We start from the raw sequence: 20,094 nt of genomic DNA, 5'->3' as shown, positions 1-20,094 counted from the left end.
CAGAAACGCAGTGGACACCTGGCTCCATGATCCTGGCTCCCTGTATGGAAAGGGCCTGCAGTTCTCCGGCTTCTACCTCTTCAACCCACCCAAGCATCAAAAACAATAGCCAGCCTTTTGTCCCACGTAGGGCAGGAGCAAGGAGCCTATGGGAGAGAGAGCTCAGTGTAGCAGAGAGAACGAAGAGTCGCAAGTCAAAAGAACTTTACTGCAGTCCTGGGTCTGCTATGGTCAAGCTGTAAGCTCTTGAGCAAGTCCCTTAAATTCTCTGATCCTCAACGTCCTCCTCTAGAAAACAGGGCTGGTGACGTTGGCCTGGCCTTCTTCTCGGATTTGTTGTGAGCATCAAATAAGATACTTTGTAGTATTATTGGTAACTCTTTAAAAACCAGTGTACTGGGACACCTGGTGGGGCAATCGGTTAAGCCGCTGACTCAGGTCATGATCTCAGGGTCGTGAGATTGAGCCCCACGTCAGGCTCACGCTCAGCACAGAGTCGGCTTCACAGTCTCTCTCCCTCTCTCTCTGCCCCTCCCACTTGTTCTCTCTCTCTCTCTCTCTCTCTCTCTCTCTCGCAAATAAATAAAATTTTGAAAAAAGCCCAGTGTATTAACAAACAAGTATGTATTAAACAACCACCAAGCTCCTAGCAGTTGGGCTAAGTAATGGGAGTTGGGTGGGGACCAGATGGGGGAGAGAACAGGTGTAAGAAACACGCCCGCCCTCCATACAAGAAGGCAAAACCAACGCAATGACACCATTGGAAAGCACAAAACAGTGCTATGGAGTCAGTAGGGGTGCATTCCTGGAAGAAACGTTGAGAGCCCAGAGCCCTGGGTTCTAGGCATGCTCTGCTTCCAACCCTATGGGCCATTTGAGAATCACTTAAATATGTTGGTTTTAGTTTCCTCTTTTCTCAGATGAGAGAGTTAAAGTCCTCAAAGATCTGGCTTTCAAGTTCTGATACAAAGCGAAATTAAAAGACAAAAGACAAACAGGAAATGTATTTTTAATACCTATGTCAGAAGACGGATGCTCTTAATATGTAAAGGGGCTTTATAAAATCAATAGGAAAAAGATGGATACCCCAAAAGGAAAAAAACAAGTGAATAACACACGCCTTTGTACCAAGATTTCCCTGCTAATTATAATAAAGAGAAATTGAAAACAGTCTAAAGCCAAAGCAATAAGGATAGTTTTCATATTAATCAGGCACAGTCATATTGCGTCGCTACTGATAATCATATATTTCATAATATTTCATGATAAAGTGTTCATAATAAAAGAGGAAAAAAGAATGGAACTTTCAGGATGCCAGTTTTATGTTTTATTTCTCTGAAAAAAAAAAAAAAAAAGACCGTTATAGAGAGACAATAAGTAGTCTGGAAGAACATACACCAGAAGGTTAACAGTAGTTATCTCTGAGTGTAGGTTAATAATTTTATTTCTCCTTTATACTTTTATGTTTTTCTGAATTTCTATAATGAGCACATTATTTTCTAATTTAGAAAAAATACGTTTAATCTATGATGCAACAGAATAGCTAATTCAGGGTTTTACATTCAGCTCCATTAAAATTTTATTCTAGCACCAAAGTGATAAAACCTTCACTAAAATAAATTTTCAAAGGTTATTAAAAACGGCCTTTATTATTCTGCGACTGTTTCTCTGTAACATCATCTGTCTCACTTAACTGCTGATTAACCTGCCTCTATTCTCAACTGCTCATAAAATTTCTTGAGGGCAGAAATCTAGTCAAATTTATTCATAGCGTCAAATACTATAGTAGGTGCTCAATAAATGTTTGTTGAATAAATGGTAACAATGGAGAGATTGTTGGTCTGGAAGAAATCGGGCAAGAGGCGATAGAAAGTGAGGTGGGCCATGGGGCGCGTGGGGGGGCTCAGGCGGTTAAGCATCTGACTGTTGGTTTCAGCTCAGGTCATGATTTCAGGATGGTGAGATCGAGCCCCGCATCAGGCTCCATGATCAGCAAGGAGTCTGCTTGAGATTCTCTCCGTCTGCCCTTCCCCCCAACTCACACTCTCTCTTTTGCTCTTTTTCTCTAAAATAAATAAATGAATCTTTAAAAAAAGGGGGGGAGGTGGGCCTTGAAGAATGGAAGCAGCAGAATATTTATAAATCCATCCATCTATTCAGTGAGCCCCGCTGGGCCCCAAGCACTGTGCTGGACACGGAGCCTGCGGAGTTAAACCGGACCCAGAGCCTCGCAGGGAGGAACTCACAGCTCAGGGATAGAGGCAGATGCGTGAAAAAACGGTGGGAATAAAAAGAATAAAGCTAGACCAAGATGCACAAAGGAAGAAGCTGTCCGTGCCGCTGGCACTGAAGAGCAGGAAGAGAAGCAGGGAGAAGAGATGAGGCCATGAGGACAGTGTTCGAGGGACAGGGAGAGGGAGGGCAGCGATCAAAACCAAGGCTGGGACGCTGGAGAGAGGGGCAGGCGTGGACGACAGCGCACCTGTCAACTCCACATCCTTCCCTGTCACCCACATCCACGAGAAGTTCACAGGTGGAGAGCCAGGGACTGGAAATGTGCACACCTTCTCAGGAGGGCTCTTCCGCATCCCTGGACACAGGTTGGGGTCCCAGCGACTGAGCTCAGTGAGCTCTCCCTGTGACCAGCTTGGCAGGAATCCTGTTCCCCTGTTCCCCCACACGCTGGTCTGGGCGTATGTGGAAAATGATTTTAACTTTGAGAAGGGGTGGTCCTTACACTGGGGAGCCCATAACCCTGCCATCTGCATCACAATGCCATCACCTCAGGGTGAGAGAAAGGCGGGTAGAAGGAGGATCTTCCTTTCATGCTTGGCTCTCCAGTTCTCAGTGGGTTTCCCCTACAAGGTGAGCTGGAGGAACCTCTCCCGGACAGCTCTGAGGGCACACCCAGTGTCCTGCATACCAGGAAGGGAGCTTCTTCCATCCAGGAAATGCCTACCTCAGTGTCTGCTCCGAGGCTGTGAGCCAGAAGGCATGGTTGGAACACAGGCAAATGTAAATTAATGGAGTCCTCAAGCTGGGCTTCTCAGCAAGGTAACAAAATGTTGACATCAGCCTGAAAGTCAAATTAGGCTTTGCATTATGTGGTGTGACCTGAGGTGCTGACACCCTGGCCGTCTGCCTTCCGTGCTTCAGGAAAGCATGTGATTGGGAACAGAGCTCATGACTTCAACTGCTTCCCAGAACGCCCCTAGACAGCGAAGAATCCTTGGTGAGCAAATCTGTGATGTTGCTTCAACCTCTTCCAGGAAATGTGCCTTATGATGCATTTAGTCGTTCTTCCCACCATTGCTGAATATCTACGATGTGTCTGGTACTGTGATAGGTACCGGGGGGCAGCAGGTGACCTCCAGAGGTGGAGCGGATAGCGACCCAGCCTGTGAAACCTTGCCAGGACCATGGCGGTCTCTAGCTACCACCCCATAACTCTCCTCCCTTTCCTGATCAAGTTGGTTTTCCCAGGTGTCCTCCCTGCCCTGCCCCCCAATCACCCCTCAGTCCACCTCAGGCTTCCTCTGCCCCCACCTGTCCATGGAAACTTCTCCCCTGAAGGACACCAGAATCTCCTCCTGTCACACCCACCGATGGGACTCATTCCTCAGGTCACCTGACCTTCTTTGAATGTTTGCTGTTGCCATACCACTCCTTTTCGAAATTCTTCTCTTTCTTGTCCCTACTCCCTTACGGTTTTCCTACAGCCTTCCTAACGTAATTCTCCTTAAGCCCTCAAAGCCCCCCCCCATGTCCTACAACTGTAGAACCCACGTTTGTTGGCATGACAACCTCTTGTGATCCAGCTGCTGCCAGCTTCTCCAGACTCATCTCTGCCTCACTCGCCCCTTCTGCCCATACCCGATGCTACAGCAACCCCAAACCACGTAGGATACCCCTCCCAACCCCATGCTCCCTCCTCCTCCCCTGGAATACCTTTTTCCTCCCCACCTGGAGATCCACCTGGTGAACCTGGGCCGCTGTTCAAAACCTAACCATCTGCCGCTTCCTCGGTGAGGTCTTCCCTGACCAGCCCCCACCCCCGTGGACTCCAGAAAGAGTCCGCTACCCCTCCTCTGGACCACCTCTGCCCCCTGCACTCATTTCCTCTGTCATGCTTGCCCCATTGTATTGTCACTGTTTCTGTGTCTGTCTCACCCACCAGGTTCCAAACGTCCCAAGGGCAGAGATGATGTCCCACTCTTCTCTATCTCCAGCTCCTGGCACGTTGTCTGGCGCTCAATTGAATTTTAAGAAATATTTATGGAGCAACTTAAGGAGCTTTTTATTTAAGAGAAAAGATGCCATTGACACTAACTTTTGAAGGATTTAGGTTTTAGACACAAAGGACATGGGCAACCCGAGCGCTATAGCAGGAGGAAGAAGCCAGGAGAAAAGCCTAGAGGCCGGTGGTCCTGAGAAGAGATGGCGCTGTGGGCCGGTCAGTTTCTCCCCAGGGTGGAAGGCACAAAGACATGCATGGGGAACCAAAGGAGAGCACTTTCTTGTTTCCGGGCTCCTCAGCCCCTGCCCAGCAGAGGGGGCACCCATTCTTTAGGAAGGCCAAAACTTCCCTAGCCCTGACTCTCATCCCACAACCGGACTCTGATCTTCTCCCATGAATTCACTCCCTCCCCAGCACTGTGAGCCCCTGGATGGGGCTTGGCATTTAGAGCCCGGCTGGTCAGACGAGACTTACCCCCAGGAAATCATGAGAGAACGAAACAAGACAACACACAGGATAAGAGCTAACCAGAATATCACCCAATGCCAAATGCATATGGAGGGTAATAACTGCAATGGGAGACGGATGAAAGGCATCCTTGCGGGCTGCTTTTTCTGGGAACATATATGGAGGAGCTGGGACTCCAGTTGTTCTCTGAAGGAGGGGAACGTTTCAGAAGTAGGTGGAACGCATCCAAGCAGGGGGGGTCACGTGGACCAGGGCACAGAGGAGGAGGTGGCTCAGCACCTGGGCCCTTCAGATGCATAGGTAGTAGAGGGCAGTTCCCCGACCGGGAAAGTCCATCCAACAGCTCCCCCCTATTGCAGGGGGGCTACTGTCACTCTTCCAGCTTCTCCCTGGAAGGAATGATGTGAGGTCTCTTGCTAAACCCATTTAGAACTCTTGCTGTTGGCAATTTCTAGAGCTGATGAGGAAAACCTGAAATAAGAAAATTTACCTTCCATGGAGTTTCTTGGGCAAAATTCGGACTGTGGGACAGCATGTCCTCTGAGCTGCGGGCAGCCACCTCTGAGAGGCTAAGCCGCTGGGAGCCCATTGCTCTGTTTTAGTGCTGGAAGCACCGCAGTCAGAAAGAGGTCTGATCATCAGGCACTCAGGTGGCCCTTCCAGCCACTGTTTAGATACCAAAATGGGAAACAAACAAGAGGACTACACTAGGGCATGTCTAAGGATGACTCAGGAAATTTGGACCTGTGACTCAGTCCATTTGGACAGGACAAAGGGGGACCCTAAGGTCCCAGAAAAAAGTAGGATTACCCAGGAAATGAGTTAGTTGGTGAGCAAGGAATCCATCTCAAGCCCTAAAATATTTGAGCAGAAGTGGAGAGTGTGGGTTCCAGATTTCTTTGGCATGGCGGTCACAGGTTCGTGCACAAGATGGAAGGCCAAATGTTGGTCAAGTTACAGCAAAGAGCTCATACTTTGTCTTTGTTTCTATTTTCTATCTTGACGAAAATTGTGTTTGTTCGTTTGGTTTTTTACCCTGCCACAAGATAAATAAAACCGTGACTTATGTTTCACAACTTGCAGTGATTTTATGTGCATTTGAGAGTTGCAGCATGTGTCCTGCTGCTGTGATTTTTTTTCCCACCTGGAAAGATGGAGGGGGGGGTGTGTTCATGCTCCCCGCCACTGTGGCTCTCCAATGTCATGTCTATGCCATGCTTACTCTCCCACCCACCTCCCAGCCCACTAAAGGGTGTAAATCATAGAGGCTAAGCACCATTTTCACATCAGTCCCTGTCCACCCCCTTGGGGCAGTAACTATTAAGAAATAAAGCCAGCTGTGCCCAAGAACCCCAACGTATGGAGGAATGTGCACTCTTGCCTTGGCCATACAGACCCATCCTTTCTCAAACCTCCTTGAAAAGGTAAAACCCCGAGCTCTGACAAGAGGCCAGATGACCTGAGACATGAAGAAGGGCTTCTCAAAAGTGGCATGGGAAATGGGGGGGCGGGGAGGTTGTGGAAGAGAAATGTAAGAGCCCAGTGCATAATGTTATGTTTTAAACCACATGCCTTTTTCCAGACTGGGTTATTAAATTAATTCAGAACTTATGCTCACACTTAAAAGATTTCTGTCATATTTTATGAACACGATGATCTCAGAGTAATTTGCACTGGAAATGTGTCATATTAAATCAGGGGCACTAATAAACTTTATTACTGAAACTCCACACGGATCAGACGTGGCAGATAAACCATCCTACTTTTGCACTCATATTCATGCCATTGAAATATGGCTCTTCCTATGGGGAAACATAAATAAGCTGGATAATATTCCCTCTGCCCCACCATAAATGTGCCCATCGAACTGAAGGTGTCACCTGCCCGTCCTGCCCTCCCACACGGGAGCTTGTTCTAGGAGTGGGACAGATTGACCCAGGCAGAGATATTTCTTTGGGATTTTAAAACACTTTGACTTTCGTGACTTTATCACCTTCCATTCACACTGGCGTAGCCCTTATGCTGGCCTGTGTATAACTGCTAAGAATTGTTTTACAGGCACAAGTATGGTATAAAAAGTACGGAGTGGTGAGTTACGACACCTGAGTTCTTCTGGTTCTGCTACCAGCTGGCTCTGCGATCTGAGCACAAATCAGACAGGATGGTGTAATAAGGAGCACACAGGCACTGGGATCAGAAGTTTATTTCCATTTAACAGCGGTTTTTTGAAAGCTTCACATGATCCAGGCCCTGTACAAGGCACTAGAGATGCAAGAATGACTAGGAATTCAATTAGAATGCCAACAGGATTATTTGAGAAACAATATTAAATTATCATAAAATATGTACAGATTTGCACAATTGCATAGAAATACTTGGTGACTTTTTTAAATCTATATTAAAAATTAATGTCTGAGAATAGACAAGTAAATTCAGAAGGGTGGGAGAAACCTTGCCTCTCCAGATATTCAGTACAAAGCTAGGATGTTCTAAATGATGTGGCAGAGGCAAACTCCCACCCAACAAACCTGTGGATATGAGAACCAAGGTGGAAAGAAGAGAAACAATTAACTGGAAGTCTGTATTAGGAGCAAATGGACTTCCCAGGAGTCGTCGCCAGCACAAGTGGTCAAGCAACTAGCTTCCCTACTACCCAAGAAAACTGGGAGTCTTTTTTCTGAAAAAAAAAAAATTTAACCAAAGAGATCTGAATTCAGGCAGATGGGTTCATCAAAGGACAGGAGCTAGGGACAGCATAAAAATAGGGGAATTCAGTGAAGGTCTACTCTTTACATGCTGAGGCATAAGACCCTCCACCCTTTCCTGCCCTGTGTCTAGAAGGTAAGCAGCCAAGTACCCCCTGACACACACCAACAGAACTCTGAAGCAGGAAACTGGATGACACTTCTGTAGTAGGGAAAAAAAGACCTCCCACATACTGACACCGACACCGGAGGGATGTGGTGCAAAGGGTCATTGCAACTTGATCTGCATCCTCCTCCAGGGAGCCCCTCCCCCTCTGCACAAATAGCCTCCACTTAAGTGAACAGAGAGCCAAGGATCATCAGACCCTTAAGGAAATCCTTCTCATAGAAGATACAATCAAACACAAACATGAGAAAAAGAGTTTTGAAGAAAAGTAGACCAAACAATAATATCCTCAAGAGAGAAGATGATTTTTTCAACCATAAAGCAAAAGGCCCAACTTGAAAATAAGAAAGAAGTCTTAAAATTAAAATTGAGAACCAAAATAACATTATTCAAAAGGTCTAAAATTAAAAGTTAAGGAAATCTCCTATAAATTAAAACTGAATGACTGTAGAGTAGAAAATAGAGATAGAAAACAGATGAAAATCTGGTGTAAACCCCCGAAGGGTGAAAATCCAAATAATAAGAATTTAATAAAGATAGAAGAGAACATTCATAGGAAGAAAATTATTGGTGGAAAAATTAAATAAAATTTCCCAGAACCAAAGCACGTGAGGATACTCGGAGTGACTAGCATAGTGAATGGGGCGGGGAGATCCACACCAAAGAACATCATTGTGAAATTTCAGGACATCCAAGATAAAGAGATAATCCATAAAAATTCCATGTGTCAAGGTGGGAAGTGAAGGAAGCTAGTGCATATGAAGAAATGGGAATCAGAATGGGTCAAACTTCTCCAAAGAAATTTTAGGCATCAAATGACAGTGGATCAAGGTCTTAAAAATTTACAAGGGGAACAAAAAAATCAGTTGCACCTCCATACACTAACAATGAACAATCCAAACAAGAAACTAAGAAAACAATTTTATTTATAATAACATTAAAAAAAGTAAAGTACTTAGGAATAAATTTAACCAAGGAGGCAAAGGACTTGTATACTAAAAGCTATAAAACATTCCTAAAAGAAATTAGGAAGATACAGGGGCGCCTGGCTGGCTCAGACAGTACAGCATGCCACTCTTGATCTCAGGGTTGTGAGTTCAAGCCCCACGTTGATATAGAGATTACTCAAAAAATATGTTTTTTTAAATAAAAAAAAAAGAAGAAGGCACAAAAAAGGAAAGACATCCCTGTTCATGGACTAGAAGACATAATAATGGTAAGATGACGATATTGCTCAAAGCATTCTTACAAAATTCAGCACAATCTCTATCAAAATCCCAACAATGTTTTGCAGAAATAGACAAATCTATGCTAAAATTCACATGGCATCTCAGGGGACCCCGAATACCAAAACAATTTTGAAAAAGAACAATGTTGGAGGAGGTCTCACACGTTCTGATTTCAGCACATACTACAAAGCTATGGCAATCAAAACAGTGTGGCACCAACATAAAGACAGACATAAAGACCAAAAGGACAGAATGCAGAGCCCAGAAATAAACCCTAGCATATATGGTCAATGATTTTTGACAAAGATGCCAAAACCATCCAACAGTCCAACAAATGTTGGGAAAACTGGATATCCACACGCAAATTAATGAAGTTAGACACTTATCTTATGCCCTATACAAAAATTAACTCAGAACAGATCAACAACCTAAACAAAAGAGCTAAATCTATAAGTCTTTTAGAAGAAAACATACAGGGAAATCTTCATGGCATTGGATCTGGCAATGTTTCCTTGGCTATGGCACCAAAAACACAGGCAACAAAAGAAAAAATAGATAAGCTTAATTCATTCAGAATTAAAACCTTTGTGCATCAATAGACACTATCAACAGAGTGAAAAGAGAACCTACAGAATGGGAGAAAATATTAGCAAACCATATATTTGATAAGAGATGGATATTCAGAATATATGTAAAGAGCTCCTACAACACAACAACAAACCCAATTCAAAACTGGCCAAAGGACTTGAACAGACATTTCTCCAAAGATCTACGAACGGTCAATAAGCACATGAAGAGATGCCCAACGTCACTAATCAGCAAATCAAACACAATGAGATACCACTCTATACCCATTTGATGGCTATTATAAGATACAGGTTTTCTAAAAAACAGAAAATAGCAAATGTTGGCATGGACAGAAGGAAATCAGAACCTCTGTGCATTGCTGGTGGGAAAGTAAAATGGTGCACTGCTTAGAAAATGGTATGGCAATTCCTCAAAAAAACTAAACATGTAATTACAATGGGATCCAGCGATTCCACTTTGAGGTATAGACCCAAAGCAAGTGAAAGCAGGGACCTGAATAGAATTTGTACACCATGTTCGTAGCAGCATTATTCGCTATAGCCATTAATGCTATAACCAGCATTATTCACTGAAGGCAGAAGAAAGCCAACCGTCCATCAACAAACGAATGGATAAACACAATGTGGTATGGCTGCACAATGGAATAGTTTCATTCAGCAATAAAAAGGAACAAACTACTGTTACCTGAAACAAAATGGGTGAATCTCAAAAAAAATATTAGGCTAAATTAAAGAAGCCGGATTAAAGAATGTTATATGATCCCATTTACATGATATTTCTAATGACGGAAAATCAGTAGAAACAAAGTAGATCGGTGGTTGACTGGAACCACAGGTGGCTGTGGAGGCTGACTTTAAATGGGCACCAGGAGACTTTGAAGGGGATGAAAATGTTCTAAAACTGAGCATAGGGATGGTCGTACAACTGTGTAAGTTTACTGAACTCAGTCAACTGTACACTTAAAATGGATGACTTTTATGGCGTGTAAATTGTGCCTCAATAAATCTGTTTTTTTTTAAGTAGTGTCAGTTATTCTTTCCCAACACATACTGTATTTCCCAAAGAGCTTTGTTCTCAAATTCAGAAAGTGAGCAGGGAGGGGTTGCAAGGGTGAGGGAGGCAAAATGAAAAAGATTGAATTGTCCACTCTAGGACCTAATGACTCCCAGAAGGAAGAAAGGCAGGCTTTGGGGGCTGCCATGTCATGAGACGTCAAGGAGACATACGGTGGGGCCAGAGTTCCTCTCCGTACAGGGGGAACATGAAGGGCAACATTGCCTGAGAAATTCCCAGGTGCTATTTCTCAAGCTCCCCTTGGGACATCAGAACGCTGGTGCAAAGTGAAGTCAGCCCCAGGGAGAGGGACAGTGCTTCTCCTCATTCTCCTACTGCCAATTTGCAACCTGAAGAAGAAAGAAGGGAGGAGTCTTCATCATAAAGTAATAAGAGGAAAAGAGGGGATCCAAATGTGTATGTGTGTAAATGTGTGTGTGTGTGTGCACGTGAGCACACAGCTAAACCCATCTAAGAAACAGACTTGTGTGTGTGTGACATACAAAGTTTCATCACAATTATATTACATATTTTTAATTAGAGGGAAACGGGAAGATGGCAATACACTCAAATGCTATTCTAAGTTGTTAATTTTTAACTAGGAAGTTAATGTTACTCAAAAAAAAAAAAAAACCTTCCCTTTTCCCTTAGCCCACGTGCAAATTCAAGCTTTTGTGTAATGAAATGAATGCTAATGCAAATAAGATTTTTATGGATAAAAAGAGCCTACAATGTTAGTTTCAAAATTAGCGCTGTTAATGAAAGAATGGACATACTGGAAAACGAGGAAACAAATGATAAACATAGTCAATGGGTTAAAACAAAAACTTTCACCAGCTTCATGAGTCTGGAAATCCACATTCTCTAACACAACCAGAGGTGCGTGGTCGCCACTGTCACTATTAAGTGTGCAAGGAGATGAGGAAGACCAAGGAGGCAGGACCTAACTAACACAAAGATAATTCTTCTGCTTGTATTTCCAGAGTGGCCAGTTCCATAATCAGATTAGGCAAACATTTATAGAATTTCTACTTTCCCATTATGCTTTACAGTCATAACAAACGGTGTGATTCATTTGTATGGAAAAGTTCATTGAAAGCCAATGTAGAAACTAGGTTTGACCCTGCAAGGTGTGTACTGGTTTATGCATGTGTAAGATGTGAAGAATCATTGCGACCTCTCAGGATTGTCCTGAGAATAAAATGGTGCCATTGCCACAAAGAAGCCACCCAGGAAAGGGTAAATCTTTCTCCATTCCACTCCACATCGCACCCACTGCTCACTGACCTGCGTGCACACATACACACATGAAGCAGGTCTTACCCCGAGAAGTTTTGCAAACATTCCCCATGCAGAAATAGAAAGGGACCATTTCTGAGAAACCCAAACAGACACACGCAAGATTAACACTGTAAAGGGCATTTCTGCTCCCAGGAAAGAAGAGCTGGTTACAGGAAGAAGCAAAGGGACACCTGCTGCCCCTGCCCTGCCTGGTTCTGACCAGAAACAGGATTAGGGACGCCAGAGCACCCAAATCTGGCTAGGAATGTGCTGAGTGAAAGGCAGTGACTGGGGAACGTGGCTGATGCTGAGGTCAAGCCTGCATATCCAAGCCCCATAAGGAGATGGATCCTGGCAACAGTCTTCCTCCTGGCCCCACCCACACATACATATGTCCCATTGGATGGAGAAGCTATGTCTGGGGGTTGGGAGAAGAAGCAACTAAATGCAATCTATTCCCATCATCAGGAAGGAAGAAAAAAAAAACTAAAAACATTGGTCCTATTGACAGTAAGGCCAGAAATCCTTTTCAAATATCAGCATCTGAGAGGGGCTGCAACAAAGCAGGACTCTGGAATAGAGAACTGTAGTCCTTAGAGAAAACATTCAGCTGCTACAGAAAAAGCCAAAATAATGGTGGCTCACACATGATAGTTCATTTCGTCCACACCTAAGGATCAAAGTGTACATAACCCGGACAGTAAGGCAGAACCACAGTATCAGAACTCCAGGCTCCTTCAAGCGTACAGCCCTCACGGACTCAACATGTGGTTTCCATTTTGTAATTTGGGCTGGCTACTGTGCCTCCTCCATTCTGTGTACATTCCAGCCAGAAGAAAGGGGAAAGAGCAAGGCAAGCACCCTTTTCCCCTGGTGTTTAAAGGGACAACTAGAAAGTTGTGCACATTACTGGAGTTCACATTCCAATGACTAGAACCAAGTAATAAGGAGCGTCAATACATAGCTGCAAGGGAGGCTGGGAGATGTAGTCTTACTTTGAGTGGCCATACATGTAGCACAATTTGGGGGGTGTGTTGGTTTCCCAGGGCTGCCACCCCACAGTACCACAAACTGAGTGATTGAAACAACAGAGATTTATTCTCTCAAGTTTCAAGAAGCCAGAAGTCCAAAATCCAGGCTCTGAGAAAGAAACCCTCCCATCCCTCTTCCCTAGCTTCTGGTGGCCGCTGACAGGCCTTAGTGTTCTTGCCTTGTGACTGCATCACTCCAATTTCTGTTTTTTTTTTAAGATTTTATTTATTTATTTGACAGAGACAGCCAGTGAGAGAGGGAACACAAGTAGGGGGAGTGGGAGAGGAAGAAACAGGCTCCTAGCTGAGGAGCCTGACATGGGGCTCGATCCCAGAACGCCGGGATCACGCCCTGAGCCGAAGGCAGACGCTCAATGACTGTGCCACCCAGGCGCCCCAAGCATCACTCCAATTTCTGCACCACTATCACACGGCCTCCATGTTTCAGGGTCCAAACCTTCCTTTCCTTTCCCATATAAAGACACCGGTCATCTTAATGTAAGATCATACTGCTAAGACACTATTTCCAAATCAGGGTGCATTCACAGGTACCAGGAGTTAGGACTTGGACATAGCTTTCTGGAGGATATTATCCAATGCACCACAGGGGGCTACTGCTGAAGGAAGAGGACAACGGGGGATGTCGGTGACCACCTGCCACGGTACACCGTGCATCAGGGAACGTCCACTGTGACACCAGAACTCACTCTCCTGGTCTAGTCTGTCTAGAAGTGAACCCAACCAGCATTCCTCCTCTGCGGACCCTTCATCTTCTAGACAGTTCGCATGTCTTGTGCCCCCAGACTCATCTGTTCGTCTCCCACAGACCCACGTCTGGGAATGCCCTCCATGCTTCTCCCCTCAGCCCAGCCCCATTGCAGGGTTTGGCCACCCCCAAGGCTTTCTCCTCTGCCCAGGGCACAGTGGCAAACAGCTGTGGAGTAAGGCCACATTATGGCTTTTGTGGAACCTAGGTGCTTGGCCTTCATGGGCCCTTTTCTCTATTTAAAAAAAAAAAGTTAACTATTAAAATGTGCATTTAAGTGTTTATATTTTAAAACTGTATTTTATAAATTTTATATAATAATATTTTTATCATTGTATATAAGTATATGAATATATAATAATATATAAATTATTTTATATAATTTAAAATTTATATTTTATGACTATATTGCTACAAAATTAATATATTGATCATTATATATTAGTATTTTATATTACATATTCTATTATATATTAATAAAATAATTTTATATTATATATTAATATATTAAATACATATTTAAATGTTTATATTAAAATTCTATTTTATGACTTTATTGCTATAAAAATTAATGTATTAATATTATATATAAAAACATTTTCTTCAAACAAAAAAATTTTTTCTTGTCATTTCAAAAAATATTTAAATATGTTCATGAATCCTTAGAAGTATGTAGACCCTAGGCACTGATCTCCTTGCCTAATGGTAAGTCGTCCCAACTGGAGAGCATGCTAAAAGGGACAGCAGAGAGAACAGCCACCAGATCTGACCACAGACTTCTGATCAGAGAATGGGAAGTGTTATCCACCACATCCTCCTACCCCCTAACAATTTGTTCACTTAATTTGCTCTCACAACAATTTAGGAGCATACAACTAGGCACCAGACAACCCATCATCAGGTCAGAAAGGGCAGCTTCCTTTCAGAGCTATGACACAAACTTCCTCACTCCAACTGAGCTGCCACCACTAATGTCAACCACATGATTTAGAAGAAGTGTGCCCACACCATACAACATGGCGGACACAAAGCCTCTATTGTAGGGTGAGAGAAACTGCCCACTCTTCAACGTCATGAACTGTTCAATCCTGCACCACAAATCTGACTAATCCCCAAACACATTTCATCCTACACTAGTCAAATCTATTATTTCCTGATGCATTTAGTTTCCACTCATAAACTGACCTAGAAGACATGACCAACTAAAACTCGTGTATCCCACAAAACCCCTCAGTCTCAGGCAAATCAGAACAGTTGGTCAACCCCGTAATGATATCTAAGTGTCATCATCCTCTGCTGACATTTATGTGTTTAGACCAATAAGATGAAAAACACTGAAAAAAATTTTAAAGTAGTGATTGTAGTTCTGGAAAGTTCAAGTAGAGAGTCCGATGCTACAGCTCAGCAAGATGCATGTGGGCAGTGAATGTGGCCAAACCAGGTTCCCCTGGCTTTCATGGCATCTTCAGTGTGGAAAGGAATGGCTATGAGTCAGCTCCCTCTTTTCTGGGCTCCCTGGAACCGTCTCTTCTAGAAATATTTTGGATGAATTGCCAAAGGAGAAAAGGGAGCTGGGCTGTGGTTCTCAAACCACAGTGCACTTAAGAATAAGTGGAACTTGTTAAAAGTATGCTTTTCTGAGCCTTAGCCCCAGAAAGTTTAGCTTGGGAGAGTCCAAAAAGCAGTTTTTTCACAAGAACCCCAGCAATCCTGATGCACATAGTTAGTGGGTGGACCACAGTATTTCAAACTCTGGAGCAGGGGGGAAGCCCTGAGAGCTGCTCCCTGTCTCAGCAAGTAAAGCAGAACTGTGCACTCATGAAAAGGGAGGCACTTAGTTGTAGGACTGCTGTTATCTAAAAAGCACAGTCTTGTAAATCTTGAGAATGTTGCAAAGCATATCGCAGTTAATCAAGATAACTATACTCTACATATATATATATGTGTGTGTGTGTGTTGTGTCATACATTTACTTATAATGTATACAGACAATGACATAAATGAGATAACAGCCACTAAAGTGACTGTATATAACAGGTACTCAATAAGTATTTATTCATATATATGCCATGGTGATGTGTTTAACATATACATATATTAAAAAATCCATAGTCCCATTTTGACCATGTTGAATCTGAGATTAACATGGCCATAAGATAACCAAATAGAGTTGACAAATGGGCAGTTGGATATAGGAGCCCACAGTTCTGGAATTTGGTCAGGGGTAAAGTTAGGGCTAAAGATACAGATTTAGAATGTGATCCACATAAAGCTTCCAGTGCTTCAATAAAGCACAAGCCATGGGGGCTGGGGTTTTAATGCTGAATCAAGGTCAAAGGCCCCATGACCTCACTAGCATGAGCTGGGCTCTCTACATGAAACCAAGAACCAGTAAAGCTTAGGCTAGCCATAAAGAGAAATTAGAATGTCTATCAACTCAGGATAGAGTTCCAAGGCCATGTGTGGAAGTCCTTTGCCTTTTGAGGTAAAAACCCTAATTCATTTATAGCTCAGCACAGAAACTCATGGGCCCCAGGCAGAGGCAAGCACAGGATTATCCCACAACCCAAGACATCAACAGGAAAAAAATTCTCACTGACAACATCCCCAAGGGAAGATGCACTCAGGCCAAAATCACTAAATATATGAGGAGGCCAAAAACAGGGCAAGCAATCTACAAACCCCACACTGCCAAACCCATCCCAAAAAAAGAGGGAAGAAATTACGTCTGCAGAGCTAGAGATAATAAAACGATCTGAAAGGAACTTTGAAATTGGTTCAGTGGGAAATAGAAAAATATTTTAAGGGTTTTGAGAAAAAGCTGAATAGGCTGAAAGTAGTGTTTTAGAATTACTAGGGTAGCAGTGACATGGAGAAGTTTGAGACTGGAGCAGCAGGAATAGCCGAGAGGATTTACACCGTCTACCTACAGGTAGTGTTCTCTTCCTCTTCTGAACTCCCCTGAAATTAACTGGCACATCTCTTATGACCTTATGACCTCACCACTTTATTCTGTGTTTTATAGCTACCTCGACATATATAAACCATATAAAGGAACTCGCCAAACTCAAAGCTCCTTTGCATTAGGATAGATGATAGATAGGTACATAGATAGATACGTAAATGATAGATAGATAGACACCCTTCTATATTTCCCACAGCACCTAACATACTGTTCTGGGTACATGGGAGATATTCATAAATAAGGTTTCATAAATGAACAATACAACAAATGAATACGAGCTATGTTAGAAACTGACCTTGCTCTGTGGACCTCTAACTTCAACTGGAGCACAAAACCAAGCTGATGGCACACCATTAGTTCATCTCCCTAGGATAGGTTCCTAAACTTGTTCTCTTCTTAGCCTATATGTACATCATCTGTCAGGGATTTAAAAGTCAGCTGAATTCAGTGACAGCTTTAAGCCCTGTAGCACTGATGAAAATCTTTTGCTATGTGTGGATTTCCCTGGTGCAGATTGCTATGTAACCTGTCTTCCTCTTCAGATTGATTGTCAGTCCATAGACATTTGACTAATCATTATCGTAGGCCTTGCCTTAAAGCTGACTACCCCATTCCCAATTAGTCAGAACCTTTCTCCTTCTCTCTTTGAGGAAGAGGTCCTATGTAATGGCCAAGCCCTGGAAAACAGCAATGACTCAGGAACTTATATAGGGGCACAAACTTGCCACACTGAAGAGCATAATAGCAAAGATTTTAGGACTTCCTGTGAGGCCCAGAGTCAAGCTCACTTCCAAAGCTTTCCTCATTATGGTGGGGGTGATAATAATGATGATGACAGTGATGCCAGTGACACAAAGCTATCTTTTATTGAACATCTAATATTGCCAGGCATTATACTGGGCATCTTTCATACAATTTGGCGTGTAATCCTCACTAGAATCCAATGAGGAAGGTACTAGCATATCTACCTTACAGATGAGAAAATTGAAGATGAAAAGGTTAAATAGATTTTTTTTAAAAAATCTAGTAGGTGTCAAAGCCAAGATTCAAATGTAAGTCAGTGTGAATGCAGTGTGCATTCTTTCCACTTCCTCACACTGCTTCCAGTATATATGCCCATGTTCCAACAAAACACCCAGGGGCATCCAGACACTCTGAATAATTATCTCAAGGACTTCAGATGATGAACATGTGTTTTGGAGCTGGAACAGTTTCCCATGAGACTGGAAGCATGAACAGGCACCAGCTTCCTGAGTTTTTATTCCAATTCCTTTCATGGCTCCTTCAAGAGAATGACTAAATAAATCTGGTCTTATCATGCTCCCTCCATTTCACTCCATAGAGAATGAACTGATTCAGTTCAGCTCCTGGTTTTTGTGTCCCCATTGTAAAGCCAACTACCCACCCACATGGCCAAAGCAATTGCAAACAACCAGCTCTGAAATGTTAATGGACTACTTTAGAGATACAGAGTAAGGCCATAATAGAAAAATCATATTCACAGCACATTCTAGTACTTACACCATTGAAATAGTCCATTGCCAGTGTGGTCCAAACACATTGTACTGGCTTGCTCTCCAGGCTCAAAGTAACTGCAGAATTAATTATTTTAAATGGTTTCAAGAAGCTTAGAATGAGTGATTTTTTTTAATTACTCTACTAAGCACATGACCATCAACAAGACAATGGGAGAAATAAACTGTGGTCAATTCACACTACAATATTAGAAACTAGTAAAAATACATTAATTACAGCTGCTTGTAACAACATGGATGAATCTTAGAAACATATAGGGTCAAGTGACTCAAAATCCAGAGGGAAAAAAACAAATAATAGAAAAAACAGTGATGCATATTAATTAGAGTTATCAGATAGTTACTTTTAAAAAACTATGATTAATATGTCCAAGAAAATAAAGGAAAAGATAGAGAATTTTACCAAAGAACTGGAATCTGTTAAGGGAAGAGTCAAATGGAAATCCTAGAACTAAAACAATAAAATTATTGAAATTAAGAATTAACAGATGGGTTCAAAAGCAGATTAGATATAACCAAAGAGAGGATAATAAAGCATAGAGGAAAAAGAATGAAAAATGAGGGGTAAGAGGGAGAGCATAAGAAGTCCAGGGACATGGTAAATATATCCAGCATATTTATCATTGGAGTCCCAGATGGAGACGAGAGAGATAATGGGATAGAAGAAATTTTCGAAGAAATACTGGCTGAGGGGCGCCTGGGTGGCCCAGTTGTTAAGCGTCTGCCTTTGGCTCAGGGCGTGATCCCGGCGTTCTGGGATCGAGCCCCGCACCAGGCTTCTCTGCTGGGAGCCTGCTTCTTTCTCTCCCACTCCCCCTGCTTGTGTTCCCTCTCTCGCTGGCTGTCTCTCTCTCTCTCAAACAAATAAATAAGATGTTTTAAAAAAAAAGAAAGGAAATACTGGCTGAGAATTTTCAAAAAATGATGAAAGACATCAAGCCACAGAATAAAGAACTTCTACAAACCCCAAGCAAGATTAATACAAGGAAGACCACATTTAGACAATCACAGAAAAACTGCTAAAAACCAAAGCCAAAGAGAAAAATCTTAAAAGTAGCCGGGGAGGGGGAGGGGACACATTAAAAAAAAATAAAAAAATAAAAATAAATAAAACTGACAACTAAGGAACAGAAGAAATGGAAACCATAAGATAGTTAAAGGAAATGTTTAAAGTACTGCAAGAAAGTAATTGCTAACCTAAAACACTCAGTGTAAATACCCTTCACATCTGAAGACATAATAATGACATTTTTAGACAAACAAAAGCTGAGAGAATTTATCATTAGCATATCTGCATTAAAAGAAACACTAAAAGGATTTTTTCAGGCAGAAGATAAATACTTCCAGGTGGAAACACAGTAATGCAAGAAGGGAGAATAGCACCTTTTGGTAAAATTTATAAATAAATCTAAGTTAATATTTACTGTATAAAACAATAATACTAATATTCTGTGAAGTTCAAAGTATATAGGGAATTAAATGTACATTAACAATAGCACAAGAGACAAGAGGAGAGTACATGGAGTTAACATGTTATAAGGCTATTGCATTGTCCAGGATGTGATAGAAGTATTCACTTAAGATAGGTTATAACACAACAATGATACATGATGCAATCTCTGGGGTAATCACTAACAAATAATAAGAATGTACAAATAACAATCTAACAGAGTAGGGAAATGTACTGATTTTTTTAAATGCCTGATTAATCCAAAGGAGAGAAAGGAGAACAAAATTAACAAACACGTGGAACAAATACAAAGTAAATAGTAAGACGATAGGTTTAAACCTTACTATCAGTAGTTACTCTAAATATAAATGGACTGAATTCCCAAATTAAAAGACAAGGATTGTGTCTTTTATTTATAAAATATCTTTTATTTATAAAAATAAAATCCAACTGTATGTTATAGGCATACCTCAGAGATATTGAGGGTTTGGTTCCAGACCACCACAACAAAGTGAATATTGCAATAAAATAAGTCAAATGAATTTTTGGGTTTCCCAGTACATATAAAAGTTATGTCTACACTATACTGTAGTCTATTAAATATACAATAGCATTGTCTA

This window comes from Ursus arctos, unplaced genomic scaffold (assembly GCF_023065955.2).
Source record: "Ursus arctos isolate Adak ecotype North America unplaced genomic scaffold, UrsArc2.0 scaffold_27, whole genome shotgun sequence".
In the NCBI taxonomy this organism is placed as follows: Eukaryota; Metazoa; Chordata; class Mammalia; order Carnivora; family Ursidae; genus Ursus; species Ursus arctos.
This window is presented reverse-complemented; position numbering follows the sequence as displayed.